The sequence below is a fragment of the Myotis davidii genome, unplaced genomic scaffold (assembly GCF_000327345.1).
Source record: "Myotis davidii unplaced genomic scaffold, ASM32734v1 scaffold107, whole genome shotgun sequence".
NCBI lineage: Eukaryota > Metazoa > Chordata > Mammalia > Chiroptera > Vespertilionidae > Myotis > Myotis davidii.
The window spans coordinates 2,920,725-2,927,100 of NW_006383012.1; the positions used below are offsets into that span (position 1 = coordinate 2,920,725).

Genomic DNA, 6,376 nt, shown 5'->3' on the forward strand with positions numbered 1-6,376 from the left:
GGAGCTGGGTTTGAGGGGCCATCACAAGCCACAGGTCATGGTTTGGGGAAGGTTGGACTCTGTAAGGCAGGCACTTCGTAAGGACGGACTTTGTAAGGTCCTGGAGCACCCTCTGGGCCACACTTGTCTTCTTTAACTTTTTTAGTGGGGGCCAAGGGGTATGGCAGGGTGGAAGCCCTGAGAAGACATCTGGGTCCTGAGGGGCCCTGGGGGGAGGGAAGGCATCGGTTCCCAGAGGTTTTTGGAGAGGTGGGAACATCTGACCCTGCAGACGGGGGTGGGCAGGCTGCTGGTTCCAGTGACCCCGGCCTGGGGGCTCCACACCATGACCTTTGCTGCCAAGTCTGGCTGCCTGGTCTGGTGCTGAGCCTGGCTCCCTGCCCCCACTCCAGCCTCTTTCTCCCTCCCACTCCAGGCACCCATCGCCCCAAAGGCAAACAGTGCCAGACAGTAAGCCAGCCTGGCAGGCCCCCAGGACCTGGGCTGTGTGTCTCAGACGCAGGGGCAGATACAAACAGCTCTTGCTGTTGACTCTTTTCTGCTGTCTGCGGGTCTGTGTTTGCCTTGCCTTCACCCCCAGAGGCCCTGCTCCCTGGGAAAGCGGGAAGTGTGGGCAGCCCCTTCCCCGGCTTTTCCAGCTGCAGAGAAGCCTCAGAGATGGAGGAGTCCTGGGCAACATGGGGAGAGAGGGCCGGAGTTGGCAGGGGCATCACTGTTCATTGCCAAGGGCTTAAGCAAATCTGCAAAGGGGTGGGGTGGGGTGGGGAGGGGACTGTAGGAGGAGAAATGGCCCTCATGGGGGTCTTACCTAAAGATCAGGAGGTGAGACTGTCACCTCACAGCTTCCTGTCCACATCTGGTCCGGATTACCAGCCCAAGGGGACCTGTCTTCATGGTGGAATCTCCTACTTTATGTGACTTTGGTTAGCATATCAGAAGCCACTGGCTTTTGGGTCTAAAGCATTTTTTGCTCGATTTATTCCTGCAAGGTGCCTTGAGTTGGAGGAGTGCCCTTGCTTGAGCCTGGGTGCAAGACTTTATTCAGTATCTTCTGTGCTATGGGGCTGGAGGGGAGAATGGCGAAAAAGTGCCTTCGGTTTCCCCCCTTTATGACTCTATAATCAAATCAGAGTTTTAGAGCCAGAAGTTCCCACACACATCCTCCACTTTGATTTTGTGCTGTTGAGGGACCGGAGACCTTGAAAGGGTGACTGCTCATGGGACCTTGTGAGGAACCTTGAGCCCACTGCTCCCTGACTCTCCGTTTGATGCCATTGATATTCATCCGGAATCCTGTTTTGCTGTTGGATTTGGTGAGTTGCTGATCAACCCCAGAGGAGCCCTCTTTGCTTGTTCTGTGCCAAGCACCATGCCAGGCACTGTGAGGAGGACCTCTCCCGTCCATGCACATGTCCTGCAGAGCCCAGCATTGGTCCCTAAGTGGTTATTAGGGCTGCCCTGTGCTCTGGAAGCATTAAGGCTGCCGGGGGGTGCAGGATGTGCGGTGTGAAGCATTAAGTAGCCATACAACAGTGACAGAGTGATGAGGGTCAGTGGGTGCTGAGTGCCCTGAAGGTCATGGCATCTCTCTGTACTGTTGTGTGTGCAGTGGGGGAGAGGTCGCTGCGGCCGGGAGCTCAGGGAGTAGAATGTGGGAGATGGGGTGCCAGGACTGTAGCTGAGGAAGGGGGGCAGGGAAGGCAGCTCGGGTTCCAGCAGCTGAGCCCTGTGGAAGCACTGCAAGGCCTAGGGCAGGCCTCAGCTTTCATTTCTCCCACCTGATCCCCCTTGAGGACACCCATCCTACCAGGAAACCTACCTCCCTGACTCAAATAGGTAGCAGGATCCAAGCACCCAGGCTCCTGCCCTTGGCAGAGCCAGGGCCCACCACCAGGCCTGGAGTGCAGGCGTGTGCCCTGGGCCCACATCGCCCAAAGTGGGCCTGAGGGTCTGGGACGCTCAGTTGAGGGCGTGCCTGCGAGGGAAGCCATGCGGAGTCACGCAGCACAATCACCAACACCAGGATTTGTTTTGAAAATAGCATTGATCTCTTCGATTACCAGAAACCCTGGGGTTTAGAGTTAAACACAAAAAAGGGAACAAGGCCTGTTGGAAAGAGCCTGGACCTGGGAATTAGGAGGCCTGCGTGCTAGTCCCAGCTGTGCCTTCTACCAGGGTTGTGACCTCACACAAAGCCCTTTCTGAGCCCCAATTACTCCACTTATGAAATGAAAATGGCTAGACTAGACCAGTGCGATTTATAAGTGTGTTCTGTCGAGTTTAATGAACTACAAAAATCAACCTCAATCTCTCTCTCACACACAAGTATTTATCATCTATCATCTGTCTATTTACATCATCTAGCTGATGAATTGCTGGGCTAAGCGACTGTAACAGGCGCTTTTCTTCAGGGCGTCTCAGAGCCTCAAATACGCCCGCGTGGTTGTGATTCTGAGAGAGGTGGATAGGGAGAGCTGTGTTTCTCAAACTGCCCAGAGTACAGACTGTCATTCTTTACAGAGCACCTCAGTGAGTCATGTTGCAAGAACCCATGTCATACTGGGCTAAGGCATCTCACGGGGCCTTCCTCTTGATCAGTTTTGAGATTCTGTGACATGTCAGGCAATGTCAGACATGACAGGTCTGCTCTCTCCTCTGCTGCTCCCTCCCCTAGGCAGGGGCCAAGCGCTATGTTCTTCTTGGGCACAGCTGACTCTAAGAGTCATTGCCCTCATTGCGACGAGGGGCTGTGTTGGGTTTGTTACGAGTATGGCCAGACGGCCCCCCACACACGGACAAACGGGCACACACAGACATGCAGACACAGACAGACAGGTGCATACCACCCTCCCGGCCAGCTGGTGAGTCAGGTGAGAGACGGCCCCAGGGAACCATGTGACTGGCTCTTGGCCAAAGTTGTCTGGGCTGTCCTCAGGTCTGTGGCTCAGGTCCAGCCTGGGAGGCTAAGAAGCAGACCCTGAGCTGCCCAGCAGTGGTGACCAATGAGGCTGAGGTCTGGGTGCAAAGTGGCGGGGGTGGGGGAGGAAATGGTGCAGGTCAATGACCCCACTGTATCCTGGGTACACTGAGTTCTGCTGCTCCTTCCTCAGCACCTCTGGGCACCCCTTAGCCTTCCTTATTAGCAGGTACACACGTTAAGGATTATTTTTTATGCTCTTGTCCCAGAGGAGGCACTGAGAGTCTTAACAAATTATACATTCTTTTATGCATTCATTCATTCAACAGTGATTTTTTTTGAGCTGTTCCCCAAACTAATATCACTCACTGATCCCGCACTCTTTGCGCTGGGGGTGGAGTGGTGAAGAAGATAATTAGGATATTCACCCCACAGAACTTCTTCTTTTGTAGGGGAGACGGATATTAAGTGGGCACCAAGGAGTGGTAAGCAGGCTGATGAGGGTGGTACAGTGGGAAAACTATTACAGCAAAGTGAAAGGGAAGGTCTAGAACTATACCTCACAGTATGGACACTCCTCACATGACTGCTGAGCCAAGAAAGCAGACGTAGGAGCACATACTATACGAATCTCTCTGCCTAATGTGCAAAAGTAAGGCCGTCTCTGATGTTCGACAGGGACTCCCTGTGGGGGAGCCTGCCCTGGGCTAAGGCATCAGAGGAGATCCCCGGAGAAGTGACAGCTAGAGGGGAGCTGAGGGATGGGCAGGGAGGGGTCTGGAAAAGGGACTGGGGTGAAACAGGAGCATCATATGTCCAAGCAACTAAATGAAGTCCACCTTAGTCGGATGGTGAGAGGCAGAAAGGAGATGGGACAGGCTGAGAGGGGGTGGGGTCAGATCCTGCAGCCACCTGGGAGGATTTTTCACAAGGGCAGTGGGAGGCCTGGAGTGTTAGTGAGGGGGTCCTGGGACAGTTTAGGCAGATGATGAACATGGTTAGATTTTTTGCTGCTGGGTGGAGACTGATGGGGCGGGGTGTGCTGGGAACAGATGATAGTGGCCTGATCAGCAGCGTGCTGACATCCTACTCTAAGAAGCTCAGAGCCCCTACCTCCCCAAAGTCACCTAAAAGCAGTGCCAGTCATTGTGCAGACCCAGATACTGGGATTTCAGTGATGCCCTTGCTTGCAAAATACTGCATACCCACCCCCACCCCACCCCAACGCAATTTTCCAAGCGTCTTTACATGTCCACACACACACACACACACACACACACACACACACACCCTCTGTGAATGCCCATCTTCAGAGAGGGGTTCCTGGGCTCAGAGCACAGGGTTACATGCAGACACCTCCCCCTTGGTGGTGGGAAACTGACAGGCCGTGGAAACTGGTCTGAACTGTTGCCTGTTTCTGAACCTCGGCTGCCTTATCTGCACAGCAGGTCAGGGAGGATGAAAGGAGACCACGGAGAATAAGCCGTGTGTGGCTGTGTGCGCCCTGGAGCTGCCCAAAGACTCACTGACCATGGAGGGCAACGGAGAGCTTGAAGGCGCTCAACACCCCGGGGATTCCGCTTGGGATCGGATCTGATAAGCCCCCAATCTGGGACTCATCTTGCTTAATCCTATACCAGGCCCGGTGAAGAGAAAACACCCTCTGTTTACAAGGAGTTCAGGAAACCTGTGATTGGATACAGCTGTTTGCTCTCAGCAGCAATCCACTGCTCACTGCTCGGGGCAGGGCCTTTTCCTCGGACTCTCTGCACGTGCTTGGCTGCTTGAAACCCAATCCCTGAACTTTCAACACTTGCTGGTTTGCAAGGTAGCCCTCCCTCCCGGGATCTCCCAGGGACAGTGCCCAGGTCTCGGAGGGAATGGCTGGTGGTCCTGAGAGGGCACTTTAAAGTGGAGACTTGGGCATCTGAAGACCGATTACAACCCTGGACCCGTCACAGAGCTTTGATTTTAACCCTGCACAGCTGGCCCGCCTCCGCCCTCCCCCTGCAATGCCGCCATGATGGCACCAGCGCTCCTGTGAGTGGCCCAGGTCAGTGCAGACTGCAGACCTTTTCTCCTCTGGTTTGGGTGCAGGAGGCTGGGCTTTGCTCAGGAAGCTGCTGTGGGATGAGCCGGGCTGGGCCGGCCACTTTGGACAGGGCCAGCCCCACGCCCTTCGAACCGGTGTTTTAGGGTGATTCGTAATAGGGATTTGACCTCTTTGGCTCTTAGCTTTCTCTCTTCCTGCCCGATGAAAGAAAGGCCTTGTGTTTTCCAGTAGAGCAAGAGGGTGGGATTGGACATTCTCCAAGTCCCATACAGGACCCACGATGACCGTGATGGTTTCCAGGGGAGCAGCCCAACGCCAAGGCCGCCTGAAGCCCAGGTTAGGGCTCCTTGCACCCCAGGCTGGTTTTCATTTCCTGATGATAACGCTCTTGTTTCTGCCTCCACAACTCCGCTCAAGCTGTTCTGTCCTCCGTGTGGAATGCCACGTGACTCTTCCCGGCTGCCTCGCAACATCACACCCAAACTTTGCAGCCAAACTACAGCACAAGATGTTTTTTTTAAATCCTCACTCGAGGATATTTTCATTGATTTAAGACGAGAGAGAGAGAGAGAGAGAGAGAGAGAGAGAGAGAGAGAGAGAGAAATGCCAATGTGAGAGAGAAACATCACGCGGTTGCCTCCCATAGGCACCCCAAACAGGGATTGAACCCGACTGGGAATTGAACCCACAACCTTTTGGTGTGCAGAATGACACTCCAACCAACTGAGCCACCCGGCCAGGCACAACCCTTTTTAATTTTAATAGTGGGAAGAAGCTGATGTTTGGCATCAGTTATTGCAGGGCTTGAACCTTGGGTCTGACTCCCTGTCAACTTCCTTCCCTGTCCCTGAACGTGGCAAATGCCCGGTGAGTGCTGCTGTAAGGGGCTGCTGGGGGGCCGGTCCCCAGATGAGCCTGTCTTCCCGGCTCCCAGGCAGGGTCTTTTCACCACACTTTCTTCTTGCTCAAATGACTCGGCGCCAGGGATTGGTTGGTTCTTACCAATCGGCTGTGCCTGCTCTGTGGGGGGGACTTTTGGTCAGAAGAGTTTCAGACGTAAACCAAGAGGAAAGCGTGAGCAAAGCAGATATTTTGCTTTGGACAGATTCTCCCCTTTCAGCCACCCCCAGCCCACATGTTCTCCCAAGCTCGTCAGCACCTGGGTCAGATGAGCTTGGATTTTGGTGTCAGACTGCTGTGCACTGGCAGTGTGGCTCCCTCTCTGACCTTGGTCAAGTTGTGTCATTTTCCAGCGCCTCAGTGTCCTTATCTGATAAATGGGTAAACTGTTAACCTCTTCCACGGTGTCATGGCCGAATGGTTAACTTGTCATATCCACATATTTATCTTGTCTCATTCCTGAGAGTGTTAGTTCCACAAGGTGGGGGGTGGAGCTTGGTTTCCTG

General features: G+C 54.1%; 1 long non-coding RNA gene across 2 annotated transcripts in view; it reads left to right on the top strand.

The window, feature by feature from the left end:
• The first annotated feature begins 4,643 nt into the window (after window positions 1-4,643).
• Window positions 4,644-6,376, top strand: part of LOC107181648 — a 214,415-nt gene continuing 212,682 nt past the window's right edge. The window contains exon 1 of one of the 2 annotated variants that reach the window (XR_001512325.1): window positions 4,644-4,970. This is a non-coding gene — a long non-coding RNA (uncharacterized LOC107181648). The other variant, XR_001512324.1, reaches the window with a different exon arrangement.